This window comes from Dioscorea cayenensis, unplaced genomic scaffold (assembly GCF_009730915.1).
Source record: "Dioscorea cayenensis subsp. rotundata cultivar TDr96_F1 unplaced genomic scaffold, TDr96_F1_v2_PseudoChromosome.rev07_lg8_w22 25.fasta BLBR01000878.1, whole genome shotgun sequence".
In the NCBI taxonomy this organism is placed as follows: domain Eukaryota; kingdom Viridiplantae; phylum Streptophyta; class Magnoliopsida; order Dioscoreales; family Dioscoreaceae; genus Dioscorea; species Dioscorea cayenensis.
In genome coordinates this window covers 9,259-27,989 of record NW_024087269.1, presented here as the reverse complement: position 1 = coordinate 27,989, position 18,731 = coordinate 9,259, and the positions used below count along the sequence as shown (strand labels likewise).

Genomic DNA, 18,731 nt, shown 5'->3' with positions numbered 1-18,731 from the left:
TGTTTTGCTACAATGCTATGCCGGAAATACTCCGAATTCCATACTTTCATTGGGGTAGCATAAGCGGGCACATGTTTTACATCGTGAATCACTTACCTCTTCAATGATGTGCACGTTGGTGGATCTCTTGTTCTTATATGCATAAATCGAGAATGTTCGAGTGTGACCGCCTTTGTGCCCCTCAAATGAATGTGCTCACCTCGAATACGAGGAGGTTGGCACACACTCTAGCATCTCACACCGACCTATGTCTTGCGTTTGAACCTTAGCAAGATCTCCTCCAAAATAGGGTGCATTATGATCCACATTGGCATATTTCCTTCATAATCGGCCTCACAACCCTACCTGCATAAAAGTAACATAAAAACACATATATTAATGTAAAAACCCGAGAAAGCGTATGCTCAACATAAGGGAATGAGCGACCGCATTCATATCGCACAAGCACTCTATCAAACTCCACACTTAAGCTTTTTGCTTGTCCTCGAGCAAACATTAAAACATGATACGTGCATTGATGAAGAAAATATTGAAAGTGCTTGGCCTTAGGTTCACCAAGGTATACAAAGAAAGTATTCTACAAGTAAGGAAAATTTCAACACTAAATACGAAAAATCAATGCTCTAGCTAAAAACTTGAATCAAAAAGGACAACAAACCCGAATTTCGTGTATGTGTGTGAACTCACTCAAAACAACCCAAGGTATACTCCTCAAAGTTTTAAGTACAAGGGACTTATTTATCTACAAAAGTGACAAAAATTTAAAAGATGGTAGTAGCTTCACACATCCTCTAAGGTAGCCCTTTCCAAAGCGGCCGCTAAGGTGGCTTTCACACTTTCGAGGTGGTAGCTCTTTCTACCCGAGTGGTAGCTTTCACTAATCCTATGAGATAGCTCTTTCTCTCATTAGGGCATAACTAGTATCCGACTTGTGAGAGTAGCTTCATACTTCATAGGTGGTAGCTCTTTCCACCCAACAAACACAAATAAATAATAAAACTATTTTGTTCCTTCTTTTCATTTTCAAAATATTTTTATTTTTTATTTTTTTTATTTTTTTTATTTTTTATTTTTTGAGTTTAGCACAAGAAAATAAACCTAACTAGTCCCTTTAACATCGAACATGAGTTTCCAATAGAGTTCAAAGAGTGAGTAGTGCACTAAGTGTAAATCGGGCAAAAATTCCTAAAAATTCAAGCAAGAACTAGAGTATGAAAACATTCAATGTTAACAATTCTCCCTAGACTTAAAAATACAATCATTGCAACTACGGTGAACCGCCATTGGCTATGTGAGCATATATCAATCAAGAACAATAGAAAAGATATGCGCATTATGAAACTCCCCCCCACACTTAAGTTGTACATTGTCCTCAATGTACACATGCAAGCTTACTCAAAATATATCATTCAAAAATAGATGTGGGAGAAGCAATCAAAAATAATACTCCCGACTCCTAGTGTTGCGCTTTGATGAAGCTAATTCATTGGGAGTAGTGTTCCAACGGGTTGTGAAGCTCATGACGCCAAGTGCCAAAGCACCTTGGCCGCATACCCATGACTAAGTCTCAATTTCCAAGAAGACAAGACCATCTCGCACGCACACACGAGGGATTCAGGTGAATAAAAAAATCCTTTCTACGAGTGAACAAGTCTAAAAACAAGAAAAATAAGATAAAGTAAAAATGCATGAAAGTAAAAAGGGACGGTCAAGTGTACGAAAGTCGGCTCTCGGTCTCACGCTGCTACTGCTCAAGTGGAAGCATATAGTGGGTCCTCCGGTGGTGGGGTCGAGGATGGAGGTCTTTGGAGGTACTCAAGATCCGGGTCTCGGGAGATCTCGAAGGAAATCGAATCAGGGCCATAAAAACTGCGTGTACTCGAGCCGATCGCAAAGCCCGAGCTCCTCTATCTCGAGTCCCGAATCTCTCTAACATCGGGTCTCCGACCTCTCGATACGATCATAGGCTCGAATACCCGGTGTTACGGAAGATGGAGGAGTCTCGCTGGACACCCCCGTAGTATCTCCTTCGCTTCGGTGGTCTCGTGTAGTCGGAGTGAGAAACATAAACCCACAGCCCAAACCTCCGTACCAACCCCATCATCCTGATCGTATCGAACGTAAGAGCGATGGGCACAACTGTCCTCTCAGCACCACGTAGAGCATCGCCCAAACCCATTCATAGAATGAGTCTGGTGATATAAGGGCCCGCAAATAGTAGACCCACTCGCTCGAACGACCAGTCATCATGAAAACATCCGCTAGAATGCACCCTAAGTGAAGTGGTACATTCACGAGCCATGGAGTATAAGAAAAGCGGATCCGATCCGGTCAAAGCGGTCGTATTATCTCGCTCGACCTATCACGGACCATTGATGATCGTGATGTACGTATCTCAGTAAGCGAATCAGGGACAAACTAGAAGCCTTCGATAATCCCGGTTCGTACTCCCCATGCCCACACAAAATCCTGTATGCATGATATGGGGTGACTGACATCGAAAATCATCGGTAGTCGACCATACTCCACGTGCACTGTATAAGCGACATCGTACTGAGCCCGTCCCTAATCGAAAAACTTCGTTGACGCTCATAGAGAATGGGTGTCCGAATGCCCGAAACTATATCGCCTCTGTAGTGTCAACTCTCCCATGTAGCAATCGAAACTCAAAGGACGCTAAAACCTCTAGCGTAAGGGTGTGCGGTGAAAGTGGTTCACTAAGCGTCGCCAGCCTTCTCGACTTCCCCCTGCCAGACATCTCATCAATCTCATTAATCACCTCATCACCTGCTGAATACAGTTAAAGCACTTGTAAATCCATAAAGCAAGTCCGACCAAACCCGAGTCTTTCGAAAGTCTCTCGGCGAGCCCGATGGTCGGGGTTCGAGAATTCCATATGTATCGACTCGGGTGAAGTAAGTCTGAGGTGCTTAACTTCGTTCTTCTTCGCTCGAGGTGCCATAGCTGGAGTGCAAAAGACGAAAACAGTAAAAAATCTCAGAAGCAATATACTGCAGAATTCCATAGGCCTGTGGATATTACCCACGGCCGTGTGGCTCTTAAGAGCGTGAAACTCCCGCACGGGTGCACAACAAATCTTAACAAATCAATTGTAAAATCATTTCCAACTGCTTACTACACATCCATCATGCATGAAAACTCGCATTTAAAAGCATTCAACCCGTGAAAAACCATAATTGGCGAAGAAAAGAGGATAAAAGGATTACCGAAGAGAAGAATATGAAAACGTTTGAAATTCGGTAAGATTAGCGAAGAAAATTCCTCCAAATAGCGACGAAGGGTTGGAAAGATAATCGGGAACCGTTTTCCGGCGACTGGAGATGAAGAATGAGACGGATCATAATGTTTTTAAGGAGAAAATCGCGTCTCTTGGAATTCTGTGTATCCCCACAGGCGTGTGGAAATTACCCACGCCCGTGCGCCTTACTTCGAGAGCGCCACAGGGGCATATACACGTCGTTGTGCTTTCTCGGGAAAACGCTCCTTTGACTCTGACTAATCTCACACGGGCGTACGGAAATTATCCACGCCCGTGCGCCAGACCCACATGGGCGACTTGACGCCCTGTGGCTTCCACGGTCATCCGAGAAAAAAATATCAAGTCGCCCACACGCCGTGCGAAAAATTCCCCACGCGTGGGCATTCACGAGCCCTCAACTCACGGGGTGGCCGCCGCCCTGTGTTTTCTCGGGATGGAGGGGCAACCTGCAGAGTTTCGCACGGGCGCATGCGAAGTACCCACGCCCGTGCGTGGTTCACAGGTCATCCACGAGGGCAAGTCCACGCCCCTGTGTATTCTCGGGAAAATCTGCCCAACTCTGCAGGAAGGCACACGCCCGTGTGGAAATTACCCACGGGTGTGCGCCAGTCACATGGTCGCCCACAGGGGCAGCCGCACGCCCCTGTGCCCTCTCTGGAAGAGTTCACAGTACACACCCACGGGCGTGTGGAATTTCCACACGCCCGTGTGTTTTCTCTGGATGACTTAGAAAAACCTGCAGGCTCTGCATAACTAGCCTGAACATGTTTACACACTCAGAGCCTGCCCTATTGTGCAAGGTATACCAGATAAAAACACAAAATAGAACTCAAACGACTAAACTTCGCCAATTCTCAACAAAACATACAATGAATTCTTTTAAAAACCCACAATAAAATCGCAGCAGAAGCACTCAAAAATTGAAACACCAACACTTAACAATTTATTCATGCAAACAAAATAAACTAAAAGGTACGAGAACAGTAAACACTTGGGTTGCCTCCCAAGAAGCGCTTGTTTAACGTCACTAAGCTTGACGTATCTTTCTTACCTCACGGGGGTTCATGAATGAAGATTGCCCCTTACCCATAACTTGAAAGCATGATGAGCAAAGTCTCTTGAGGGTAGAGGGTGTACTATCGGGCTTCGGACCACCTAGCAATTGTTCGTCCAACTCCCTTGGCTCATGTACGTCTCCAACAGTCTTGGGGCATTTTCGGTGGCGTCTTCGAGCCCTCTTCATTTTTCGGAGCACCTTCTTCAAGATTCCAGGGGTAGATGTTTCCTCTCCGGTCGAACCAAGCATCGAGTACTTTCTTCATTGCTCTCCTCTTGGTCGAACAAACCTTCATACGGATCCGGGTTGTACATTTCCTGTATATATTCATCAACAATTTCATCGAGTAGTGTCTAGAAAATACAAAGTGTCATCAAAAATCGAGAGAATGCCGCATGAGCTTCGGCAAAAGCGGTGAAAGTGAGTTTATCGTCTCCGACTCTCAATGTGAGCTCTCCGCCGTCCATGTCAATCAATGCTTTGGAAGTCCGCAAGAACGGTCTCCCAAGTATCAAAAGGTACATCTCGCATCCTCATCAACATCTAGCACTACAAAGTCAACTGAGAAAAAAATATACTTGTCCACCTTGACAAGTATGTCTTCAATGATGCCTCTCGGATGCCGTACCGTTCGGTCCGCCAATTGTAAAGTCATCCGAGTAGGCCTAAGCTCACCCAAGCCTAGCTTTTGGAAGAAAGTATATGGCATGACGTTGATACTTGCCGCTGAATCCGCCAATGCCATTTCCTCACCTAAGTTGCCAATGTTACACGGAATAATGAAGCTTCCCGAGTCTTTCTTCTTGTTCGGCATGTTCTTTTGTAACACAGCCGAGCATGAAGCATTAAGCACTACTGAAGCACTCTCCTCCAATTTTCTCTTGTTGGTCAATAGGTCTTTCAGGAACTTCGCATACTTAGGCATTTGAGCCAAAGCCTCAACAAAAGGAATGTTGATGTGGAGTTGCTTGAACAAACTCAGGAACTTCTTATACTGGTCATCCCCTTGGTCATTCTTCAATCTAGAGGGATAATGGATTCTTGGCTTGAAAAGTGGGGGTGCCACCTCTTTCTCTTTATTTGCTCCCTTCTCAACCTCTACGACCTCGGGTGTGTGTTCTTTCGGCTTTTCACTCGGAAGACGCCCTTCAACCTCACGACCGCTTCTCAAAGCGATCGCCTTCACATGTTCTCTCGGGTGGGTTTCCGTGTTGCTTGGTAGACTCCCATGTAGCCTTTCGGAAAGAGATTTCGCAATTTGCCCCACTTGATTTTCAAGGTTGTGCAAGGAGGCGGTGTGATTGCGAAGTGTAGCCTCGACTTATTCAAACCTTGTATTTGCCGATTAAACAAATCTAGCCAAGTGCTTCTCCAAATCCGTCATTCGGGTTTCCAAGCCAGAAATTCTGTTTTCCACTTGAGGGGTTTGTTGTTGTTGTTGGAACCCCGATGGCCCCAAGGTCTTCTGTGGTCCTTGATTACTTCATTAAAAGTTGGGATGATTCTTCCAACCTGAATTGTAGGTGTTGCTGTGTGGATTCCCTTGAGGTCTCATTCCATTACCTACAAAGTCGACATTCTCAACTGAAGAAACATCACCAATGATGATTGGGCAATCGGAGGGAGCATGTCCTCCACCACAACCGGTGCAATTGGTTACGGCCGCAACTCTATTCGAAGCTATAAGATCTAGCTTCTTACTCAAACTCTCCACTTGGGCCGCCAATGAAGTTACCGCATCAATTTCATGGAGACCGGCCACCTTTTTCTTCTCTCTAGCGTTCCACTGGTAGCTATTTAACCCCATTTCCTCAATCAATTGACGAGCCTCGTCGGGGGTCTTGCTACCTAAGGTACCTCCTGCCGCCGCATCTAAGAGTTGCCTTGTACTCGGGTTCAAACCATTGTAGAAGGTTTGAACAATCATCCACTCCGGGAATCCATGTTGCGGACACTTGCGCAGGAGTTCCTTGAACCTTTCCCATGTCTCAAATAGAGACTCCAATTCCAATTGCATAAAGGATGAGATCTCATTCCTAAGCTTTGATGATTTTCCGGGAGGGAAATAACGGGCTAGAAAAGCTTCTACCATCTCCTCCCATGTAGTGATTGATGCCCTAGGTAATGAGTGCAGCCACTGCTTTGCTTTCCCCTTTAAGGAAAATGGGAAGGCTCTCAATTTGATGGCATCATCCGTTACACCATTTATCTTCAGCATGTCACACACCTCAAGGAAGCTCTCTATGTGACTATTTGGATCCTCAATTTGATGGCATCATCCGTAATTGGGGGACGCACAATACTCGATTGTGTCCCCAACACTGAAGGTCTGGCATAATCGGATAGTGTCCGTTGTTGCTCATTTTGTTCTGCCATGTTGTCAGATCCTTCTACTTCCAAATCAGCTGGATTAGGCCGTTCTTGTAGAGTTTCTTTCCCTTTCCTTCGAAGTGTACGTTCAAGCTCAAGGTCTCCTTCAATCAATATCGATGGATTCCCTCGGGTCATAACCTGGAGCTCCACCAAAAGTAAAGAAAAAGAAAATCAGAAAAATGATAGAATAAGAAGATATGGAATAGAATGTGTGGTGAAATAGCTAAGAAAACAAAGTGCAAAGTATCTCTAAACACCTAGCTCCCCGGCAACAGCGCCAAAAACTTGACAAGGTCCCCTTGCTTATATCCCGCAAGTGCACGGGCTTGTCGAAATAATAATCCCAAGTGAGCGGGGTCGAATCCACAGGGAGTAGGGAGTGAAAATACTTAATTTGATTCTTAGCTATGTGGAAGATCAATTGTGATAGGTGTGAAATTGATTCAATTCTCAACAATAAAATCAATAAGTGAAAGAGCAAAAGTAAGAAGAGGGTAAGCCAATCGATAAAGATGGGGTACTCGGATAATGCTTCACCTAGGATAATCGCTTCAAGTTCAAGAACTCTCTATTATGCTTCCTAATCAATGCAATGGTGAGTCGTGGAAATCCTTACATACATAGTACCAAATCTAAGGTCAACTATGCCTAACTCTATACATGTCCCGGAGAAGAAATCGAACAATCTCAACACCTCGCACTCGCATAGAGTTGCAATGAACTCTAGGGATTCCAAGAGATAAATCTCTTCCTAAATATAGACCTAACCCTTTGGTCCAGGCGGAAGGTCCCTAGCCACAATTAAGCCCTAGATACTAAGATCCTCTCAACGCTTCACTCCATTGCACGCGCAACTAGGCCCCAGCGGAGGTTCATCCCTTAGACCACTCACTCTATTATGGCCGCAAAGAACTCAAGGAACGGAGGTAGAATCTATCACGCTGGAGGGGAAAGGGGACACTCCTGTACCTTTTTACTCACCCTCTCAACCCTTTCCAACCTAGCTTTGTCTAACGCTCGTGGTGTGTCACTCACTCACAAGGTTACCAACAAGAACTCTCAACCCTAGTGTCACTCTAGGGGAAATGTTCATACAATCAAGCATTCAAGGTTGGAACTCACAATAAACATCAATTTATTGAAAGCATAATAAAGAAGTTCAATGAAACGAATACATCCTAGGATTCAGAATCATCCAAGTACCCACTAGGGGTTTAGCTCTCCATGGAGCATAGTACAATCAAAGAAATCGAATGTAAAAGTAATGAATCCATAAAGAAACCCCCTCGATGGTCGTGTCGATGGTCTTGTGGAGAGTCCTCTACTCGTCGTCCAAAGATTCCTTCGTCCGGTATAGGATACGCCTCGATCGAAGCTCCCCTACCAACCTTCTTCCTAATGGAATCACGATGTTGGAGCCGTAGAACTTCTCCAAAAACCTTGGCCAATACCCCTCGAAACCCCTAGCCGAAGTCCTCTCATAAGTTGGGGAAAAAGATAGAGAAAAGAATACCAAAATCGGGGCTGAAATCGGGCTTTAAATAGGGGTCGGAATCGAGGCGATCGCAGGCGTGTATGATGTCAAACGCACTGTGGAATTTCCACAGCAGGCGTGGATAATTTCCACGCCCGTGTGGATTCTCTGTTTCTCGATTTCTCGGCCGGGCTACTACGATACACGCTTTCATGGTGTTTTTGCTACAATGCTATGCCGGAAATACTCCCGAATTCCATACTTTCATTGGGGTAACGCAAACGGGCACATGTTTACATCGTGAATCACTTACCTCTTCAATGATGTGCACGTTGGTGGATCTCTTGTTCTTATATGCATAAATCAGAATGTTCGAGTGTTACGCCTTTTGTGCCCCTCAAATGAATGTGCTCACTCGAATACGAGGAGGTTGGCACACACTCTAGCATCTCACACCTGACCTATGTCTTCGCGTTTGAACCTTAGCAAGATCTCCTCCAAAATAGGTGCATTATGATCCACATTGGCCTATTTCCTTCATAATCGGCCTCACAACCCTACCTTCATAAAAGTAACATAAAAACACACATATTAATGTAAAAACCTCAGAAAAGTAATGCTTAACATAAGGAATGAACGCTTCGCATTCATATCGCACAAGCACTTATCAAATAAATAGTCTCCAACTTGCCGAAAGTAGCTTCAGACTTCTAATGAGGATAGGACTTTCCATTTCTCAACTACTTTTTTATTATTTTGAAACAAATTCTTTCAAATTTGCAAAAAAAAAAACTTTCTCAAATCAACCACAAGAAATATAATGAATAAAACTAAAAGAACTCCAACATAGTCTAAGTTGCTACAATAGAGATGTTGTGTACTCTAATTAGATGAATCGCTAAGAATAGAATGCACATTAAAAAAATAGAACTCAAAATAGAATAAACTCACAAGTGTCCATATTAATACTACAAACTCCTCTACATTTCAAATGTACCATCATAAGTCATACTTGGCATGTAAGAAAGTTAACAATGCAACTTAAACTCCTTCCCCACACTTAATTCATACATTGTCCTCAATGCGTGTTAAAAAAACATGCAAAGCAATGCAAACAAGAATAAGAGGGAAGTGTAATACCATTATTTCTCTGGTTCACATAGATGAAGTCATTGAATCATATAACCGGTCTAGTGTGTCTTTTGTTGTGCCCTAGCAGTGTGGGGCTCACTCAAGGTCAAGACTTGACCGAGTGAGCATCCCCTTTATAATTGAGGATGTTGGGTGTTGCAAATAAGTCCTATGAATTACAAGGAAAGAACATTACAACTAAAGAAAATAAAATAACAAAAACAAAAAGTAAAATTCAATAAAAGTAGCAAAATAAGTACAAACTAGGCAGGCTAACATTTGGCATAAATGATGAATACAAAGTCTGAAAATGAAATAACAGAAAAATCAATCCTAGGAGGCATCGGATGGAGCTGAGTCAATCGGTAGATGTGGTGATGATTGAGGAGTCGATGCAGGAGGAACTAGAACTAGAGAAGGGACCAGTGGTGAAAGGAGATCCACTGCACTACCAAGGTCGGCGTCGAGCCATGCTTGGGTTACCAGGATGGTCTGCTAGCCCTCCTGCAGTTGTCATATCTTGGCTAAAGCTCCTGAATCTCTGATTATCATTGAGGTTGAGCTGTAGTCACATTCGGCCCAGCTAGATCAGCGGCTGATGGCAAAGATTACTCACTGCTAGACTCATCGTCTGAGTTATCATCCTCATCCTCACCACTTGCTGGTAGTTGCGCTGTAGTTTGGGTAAGGATGAAATGATAGCCACGACACACCACACTACAACAAATTGTATTTTTAGTGATCACAAAAGTTATCACTAAAAAGCAATAATTTTAGTCACATTTAGTAATAGTAGCAAATTTTTAGAAGTCGTCACCTCCGTCACAAATACCTGTGATACTAATACAAGAGTGACTATTTTAGACAAATGGTCACAATTTCTCCATATTTTTGTGACCAATTTCAAGACACTAACAAATTTAATATTTGTGACAAAGCGATGTGGCTACAATAACCTTATTTATTTATGTCAATTTTGTTGACACAAAATTTTTTTAATTTGACGAATAAAGTACTCACAATAATTTGTTCTATTGCGTCAATTTTGTTGAAACAAGAAAATTGCTAAATTGTGACGAATATGCCGTTAAAATAATCTATTTTATTGTGACAATATTGTTGACATAGAAAAAAAATACAATAGTGACAATATTTTTGTCAATAGTAATATTTTTATTGGTGACTAATACTTCGTCACTAATGTTATTTGAGATATTGTTATGTGTTTATTATTGTCACAAATAAAATTACTAATTTAAAAATAATGTGGTCACTAAATAATAATTATATTATGCTAATTTTGTCACTAATATAATAATATAAAGTTATATTTTAGATAATTTTGTCAGGATAAATTTTTAGTACCAAAAAATATTATCACACAAGCAAATAAAGTAATTAATATTACATGACAAAATAAATAAATATCATCAAAATATAGAAAATTCAAATTTTGAATATATAAAATTGAAAATTTTAATATCCAAAATACTATTATAAAATTATCCTTTTAAAAAAAGAACAAAGATTATAAAATTATCTTAAATTTAGAGATAAGTTAAGTACTCCTTTATGTATTTGAATCTTCTTTTTTGCTTTTCAGTCTCAACTTTTGTTAGAATGTGACTCCTTTATTGGGACTTCAATGTTATTCTCTTTCCTTGATGCTTATTTTGCACATTTAGGAAAAAAGCAGAAGAATCTAATGAAATAATTTTAAAAATTTTAAAAAAAACTCTAGTTTAATTACAACTTTCATACCATTATTTCTTCTCAATTGACACAAGTTCCATGTTGCATTTGGCTTTTATGATTTTCAATTGATAAAAATTCATCCCCCCAAAAAAAAAAGAAAAAGGAAAATGATAAACGCCTAAATGTACGTATTTTATACGTATTGATCTTGTATTATTTGTGTATATCTTGATGAATTGATGCCCGTTTGAGTATAAATTTGTTCTTTTTGGTGTTGCGAGATCATAAATGTGCGAATGTAGCTCAAAAAAATGCAAATTGGATGAATTCGACATCAGCGGCATTTTTGGGGGTCCCAGCACTGTAGCGTCATCATGGGCGATCACTATTCATCTCTGCGGGCATTTGGTCGTGAGCTTCCACGGGCTCCATGCGCCCGCATGGGTGCCCGTGAGGTTTCTTTGGAATTTCACAACCCTCGATCTTGTAGCATAAAAGCATGTAGCAGTCATGAGTCTTTGTAGCACGGCATATTTTCTGGGTGAAACGGCAGTGAGCTTCACGGGCTCCATGCGCCCGCATTGACCTGACGCGATATATTTCGGGCTGAACTTTTAGGGCAAAGGGGAGGTTTTTGGAGAGCTTTTGGTGTGCAGTTTTCTCTTGGGCCTCTTAGGCCGCCGCACCACTCTTCCCGCCGGCGATCTACTACGCAAGACATCACCAAGAGGGAGGCAAGCTTTGGAGGAGAAGATTGGGTGAAGATCCTAGGCATCCAAGGCATCATTTGAGGGGAGATCTCTTCAAATCTTCAAGATCTTCACCATCTAAGGGGATCTAAAGCTAGAGGGAGTAGTTCTTACTTCTTTTCTTCTTTATTTGTTCCTTGGATTTGTATGAGTGGTCCTCTTTCATGAGGCACTAACTTATTTGTGATTTGGATATGATGAACTCTAGGGTTGATTGTTTGTAATTTGGATGATCATCTTTATTGATGTATTGTTGGATGTTGTATTTCTTTTATGGAATCTTGTAGTTTGTGGTTCAAGTCTTGTGTACTTTGATGTGTTGATTTGCATGAGAACTCTGTATTTCAACTTCTAGGTTGTACTTGGTTGCGTGACCATCGCCCTTGTACTAGACACACTTGGCTTGGAAGGGATCCATGTACAAATACACCGTGACCATCGGGTATTTTGTACCCCTCCAGCAATTAGGGTTGGACCTAGTTTGAGTATCGACCCTGATTAGAGATTTCCCTGAGTGTAATGCAATCATACGAGGATTTGGGCGGAAGCGATTCTGACCCAATACTTGTATGGGATTAGGGTTCAATTGCCGTGACCATCGGGTTGAGCTAATTTAGGATTCTCTTGGCCCAACTACCATCTCGCATTTCATCCTAAATTCAGGACCTAATGACAACCCTAGGGGGATTCGTTGTCCAAATCACTCCCTTCACTGTTTGATTCTCCCTTGAGTTCGTATTGTGTGTAGTAGTACCCCGGATTTCATTGTAGTTAATTCTTTCTCTTTTTATAATTACTATTCATCTTTCGGAGTGTTAGGCTAGGAAATAGACGAAAGGGAAGTAATAGTAGCTCCTTGGGCCCAGGGAATACGACCCTCTCGTGCTCGCACGAGAGGTATTACTTGACGACTCCGTGCACTTGCGGATCGCTCATCAAGTTTTTGGCGCCGTTGCCGGGGACACAAGGAATACTAGGAAAACCTGTAGTCTATTGCTCTAGTCATTTATCTTTGTTGTTGTAAATATCTATCTTTGTAAATATTTATTTTGTTTCTTTTATCTTTTCTTTGATAGCTTACTATTGTTAGTTTTATTCTTTTTATTACACAGGGCCATGGACTTCGAAGAAAAATTATTGGCGGCCAAAATGTATGCGCTTGAAAATGAGATGGAAGAATTAAGTGCCATGAGAGCACACCGAAGCGATCCGGCCATGGATTTTCAAGAAAGATTATTGGCCGCTAAAATGTATGCACTTGAAAAGCAAATGGAAGAATTGGATGCCAAGAGAGCAAGCCATAGCAATCAGTACACTGATGTTTATAATCCATATTGGGGAGGACACCCGCACTTTTCGGCACATGATCATACTCAACAATGGGAGTACCCTCACCAGGGATTGCTACAAGAACCCTCCCCTCAAGATTCGTGGCATTATCATCCTCCAGTCGTTCATACTAAGCCACTTAATGAATGGGGATTCAATACGCAAGATGTGTTCGCAAGATTCATGATGCAAACTGATGCTGAATTTAAAGCCATGGATACTGCACCTTTTAATGCCCGACCATCTTTTCAAAGTATGATGAACATGATTGCTGAGTCTTCTAACATATCGACCGAGTTACCACGAACTATAGATGCCCTATCTGAAAATGGTACAATGAATGAAGAGAAAAACAGTGAAATTGAGGTGGAAACCGATATTGAGGTGTTGGAGGTTGAAGAAGCAAGTGATGTAGCATCAATACCTTTTGAGCAAATAGTAGAAGTTCCACCTCAATGGGAAATTGAAGAAGAAAAGGGGGAGGATGGCATCATGGCTAAGGAAACATGTGAGGAAGTAGAAGAAACTCCATCGACCACATTTGAAGATGCTACTTGCCTCAACATAGATTTTTCCATCCATCCATCAATTTTAGTCAAGTGCAAAAATAAAATTACGGGAATTGTATTCGAAGATGTGGGTACTAAGCTAAGATCATCATTGAACCCACCAATGCCGGGCTTGGACAATTCCCAACCAAAGATTTTTCCTTGGCGGCCGAAGCAAACTTTGTGGGCCATTGAAGTTCATCACAACAGGGTTGAGAGAAAAATTATGGATAAGATGTTGAAGCCTCTAATTAATCCACCTATGCAAAGCTTGACAAGTTCTCAACCAAACTTGTTCCCTTGGAGGCCCAAACAACACTTGTGGGTAGTTCAAGGCAATTTGACTTTGGTCGAGGAAGAAAATTTGGGTAGGAGGTTGAAACCGTCCAAGGACCCACCCATACCAACTTTGAATAATTCTCGACCGAACCTTTTTCCATGGAGGCCCAAGCAACTTTGTGGTGGGCTACTCAAAGGAATTCTTGCCGGGACCACAGAAGAAGTGGGGAGGATGCTTAAGCCATCTAAGGAGCCGCCCAAGTTTAAATTGCACAACTCCGGGCCCAAGCTTTTTCCATGGAGGTCAAAAGGTAACTTATGCTTGGCTTTCAACTTGACACCATCCCGGAAGGTACGTTTCATTTTTTTCGGTAGTTCTTATGCCAATTCTAGCCGGGATGAACATACCGTCTTCAAGCCTCCCTAAGGTAAGAAAGAGGTACGTCGAGCTAATGACGTAAAACAAGCGCTTCTTGGGAGGCAACCCAAGTTTCAAATTATTCATGTTTCATTTTTCGTATTTTACATGTTTGTTGAGTTTATTCATATAGCTTGTGTTTGTGTTGTGTTTGTATTTTTGTTTGTTTGAATGATCCATGCTTGTCTTATATTTGTGAATCTTATCTAGTGCTTTGACGTTGTTTGGTTGTGTTTCAATGCATATTTTACATGGGAGCCATGCCAAAATTTTATTTTTCCAGGTCCATACGGGCTGTATACGGCCCGTATGGACCATTTTTCTGCTCCCCAGGGGCCTCACGGGTGTCATGCGCCCGTGAGGCTTACAGCCTCATGGGCTAGCGAAGGACAGAAATCCTCACGGGCTCCATGCACCCGCATGGAGCCCGTATGGCTTGCGGGCTGAAATTTCCAGCCTTAAGTAGCCACCTTTCTCTCCCTTGTTCTCACTCGTTTTTCATCCGTTTTCTTTCATTCTTTCACCATTTTTCTTCATTTTTCTTCCTCTTCACTCCTCTCCTACCTCTTCCAACTTAGATCTTGTGGATTAATTGAAGTTTTACCATCTATTTCACCGATCTTCATCGATTCAAGCTTTGAAGCCCTAGTTTTTGTTTTGGAGCAACCTTGCCTCTTCTTCTTGATTGTGCATGCATATCTTACTTTAAACCATGAGGAATGTTGTATGGTTGTTTGATCCTTAATTTATTTAAATTTTTATCCATGGTTTGTAAATTTTTGGGCTTCAAAATCTGGGGAAATTCTTGCCAAATTTCAGTCTGTGCTACAGTAACTTTTGAATGTTGCTTATCTTGAATTTGTTTGACACTTGCTACAGTAAATTTTTTTACATTGATTTTTATCTCATATTTTTACAAATATTTTTAAATTTTGAATAGTTTTTCTTTTTTTAAAAATGTTTATATATATATATATATATATCTAGATACACATATCGAATTTGATTGGAAAATATGTTAAACATACTTTAGGGTTTTTTGTGACAACATTTAGTAGACATTAATAGTTGACTATTTTGTGACAAAAAATGTGATCACAAAAAAATAAAATGGGCAGTTACGACACTATAGGTATATGAATAGTGACAACGTAATTGTGAGAGATCATAAATCGTCATAATTATAATAGTTTAAGTTACAAAAAAATCATCAAAATTAACTTGAACAATAGTGTTAATTAATTTTTTTTATCACAAAAAACTTCATATATGTGACAAAATGATTGATAGTTACACAAAAAAAAAATCATAATGTCGTAATTCTTGTAGTACAAGCATAATTTATTTGGTATATTAAAACTAGATTGGAGAAATCCATGCCTATATTTTTTTATTGTTTTTTAATTTTTTTTTTTACTTTTGGTATTTTTATGTGAAAAATAGTTGTTTATTTGGTAAATGATTGATGAATATATATATATATATATATGAATATTTTTTCTTAACATTGTAGATACGGGGCTACACCAATGCGATAATGATGATTTAGTATTTGGGCATAGTTACTTTTAAATGTTTTAATAAGCTAATATTTTGGCTTTATAGAACAAAATTTGTTTAGTATCTTATAGGTTATTTTGAAGTATTTATAAATAATAATTTTGTTTGATAAATAATGTTAAATTTTAATTTTAAAAACCTTTTAAATTTTATCTATAATTACTTAAAAAATCTATCCATAACCATCGAGATTGGGTAGAAAAAAATAGACTTTTTAATATTTTATTGACAATATAATTTTACAACTATATATTACTACAATTTGAATTTTTTTATATCCAAAATTATTGACACAAGAGATAAGATGTATAATTGTGATGGATACTAAATCGTCACAATTGAAATTATAATAGTGGCAAAATAATTAGATGTCATAACTAATCCAAACTATTGTGTCAATTAACTTTTTTAGCATAGAAAACTCAATAACATGGTTAAGAAATTTGATTGTTGTGGCAATATTTAGTGGGCACTAAATGGTTGAATTCCTTTTGACAAAATTGCTGTAACAAAAAATATATATTGAGTAACGGAGAACACTTTCGTCATAATAAATAAAATATTATAGTGACGACAATATTTTTTTGTCATAATTACACATCATTCTCATCAAGAAATTTTTGACATAAAACCTTGTATGCTTTTAGTAATGAACATTGGACGCAAAATAACAAGATGACACAAAAAAAATTGTCACTAAAAATCTTAACTCTTGTAGTGCCACCATCCACATTAGCCATAAGGTATCAAGGCCTAGGGGAGATGTGTTGCCAACCAAGGCGTAGAGATCACACCAAGGCGTACATGCTGGCTATGGTGGGTGATGAAGTCTGCCAGTGCATAGCCAAGATAAATGGGATGACACTCCATAAGGCTGTAGAGAAATAAGAGCTCCTATCGCGCCACCACTCCAGTGCTATCAGCCTTACCTTCAAAACAGTGAGCCATGATAGCATGGACGTACCTATGAGCTGGGCAAGTGACACCAGGAAGAAAGTCGATCAACAACAGCTCATACTGTGAGGTGCTGGTGAAGTCCGTGTTATATTGTCCTGACAGTAGAGCAAACTCTGTGAAAGAGAGCCACCGTTACTCCCAAAATAGCTAAAATCCAGAGGGGCCGACTTTGTCAAACTCTACAAAGTCTCTACCATCCCAAACATGGATAGAACCATAAGGGTGCTATTTCTATATGTCTACTGCTCATAGGAGAAGAGCTGGCTCCAGCTGCCTAACTAGAAGATTCCTCTGATCTCCTCCGCTAGTCCCAACTGCCCGAGAATGAAGCAGTCCAACATATGGGATTGGCCAAACCATTTCGTCTTCAAGAGGGTGAACTGTTTATGGAAGTGAGCCTCTTGAAATGTAGGGGCTGAAGGGACTAGAAGGGTAAATGTCTCCTCCTCAGCGGTTGTGCCCGAGGTAGATGCCTCGGTCCGATCCCGCTTTGCCGGCCTTTATACTGCCTCTTTGCCTATTTATCTTACATAAGATAAGTACAAAGTTTAGAATGCATGATAAGTGCTTGAGTAAACATATTTCTTAAATTTTTACATGCACTGTGCATCATTTTTGTCATGGTTTATGTCTCATAAATTGTACTCGGTGTTTCTTTGTGCAAATAGGTTGTGAAGCCCTTGAGAGAAGAAAAAGAGGCAAAGATAGGCTATAAAGGCAACTTTTGGGAGTTTTTGTGTAACATAAGGATCATGACACAAAAGGAGCTCATACACATGGGGGTGTGCGCCAACTTACAGGAGAATTCAACCTAGATTGTGAGTTGGAAGGGCACAAAGACAGTTACACTCCAATGTCCCTACTTGTGTAAAGAATGCAAGAGTCTTCCTAATGATTATTAGATGATGAAAAGCCTCATAACCTACCACACAGACGAGTACCTGTCCATGTGGCCTCAATAAAAGAATGTTGGAGTCTTATTTATGAAGAGTACTATAGTAAAACACTGTTCACGCAACTAGGTGAAAATTCCACTCTGTCATGTGGGTAGTTCTACAGTCCACACAAGCTCGTGAAGGCTCACATGGTCGTGTGGAGGCATGTGACAGGCCCAATTTTAGATTATAAATAGCCATTTTGCCCTATTTTTTTGATATCTTTTGTGCGGCTCTTGAGATGTAAGATGGCTAGGGTTTGGAGAGGAGGTCTTTGCGACTTAGGAGGTGTTTCTTTACCAACTTTAATCGATTCCTCCTTCGTCATAGCATTAAGGATGCCACCGATGATCCTAGCTTTGGAGTGGATTCCATCAAGATGTTGAAGCTCTCCATCAAGGCCATCCGTTTAGATATAGGGGGGGTTTATTTCTATGTCTTTTATATACTTTCATTCATTAATAGTTTGTTTTGTACATTGCTCTATGGAGAGCTAAACCCTTAGAGGGTATTTGGGCTTGTGAACCCTAAGATTCTAATCTTTTTTGGGTTTTCTTTGTGTTTATATTTAAAGTGAGTTTGGTTGAGTTTTCAATCTTGTTTTGCCTAATGCTTGCTTGCCTTATTGGTCTTATGGTTGTTTGGTTTGCATGATTTGTTCACCTTGGTATGAGAGAAAGGTCTCCATTAGGGTTAGAACCTCAAGATTGAATAGGGTTGAGTGGGTGAATCATGAGATAGTGGGCGCCCTTTTTTCCCTTTCGATTGGTGTATTCTATCTCCATATTTCCTAAGCTCTAAGCAACCATATGTGGTGTGAGGTGTTGAGATTGAGAGATTTCTTCACTTTGGGACCTCATAGGGGGTTAGGGACCTTTCACTTAGAGGTAGGGTTAGGTTTATTCTTAAGAATCGGATACACCCTTTGGAATCCCACGAGTGATAT

The 18,731-nt window shown here is 40.7% G+C and overlaps 1 non-coding gene across 1 annotated transcript; it reads left to right on the top strand.

Annotated features, from left to right (window-relative positions):
• Positions 1 to 6,274: 6,274 nt before the first annotated feature.
• On the top strand, positions 6,275 to 6,381 carry LOC120255192. Its single transcript, XR_005534918.1, has one exon. It is a non-coding gene; the product is annotated as a small nucleolar RNA R71 (small nucleolar RNA).
• Positions 6,382 to 18,731: the final 12,350 nt, after the last annotated feature.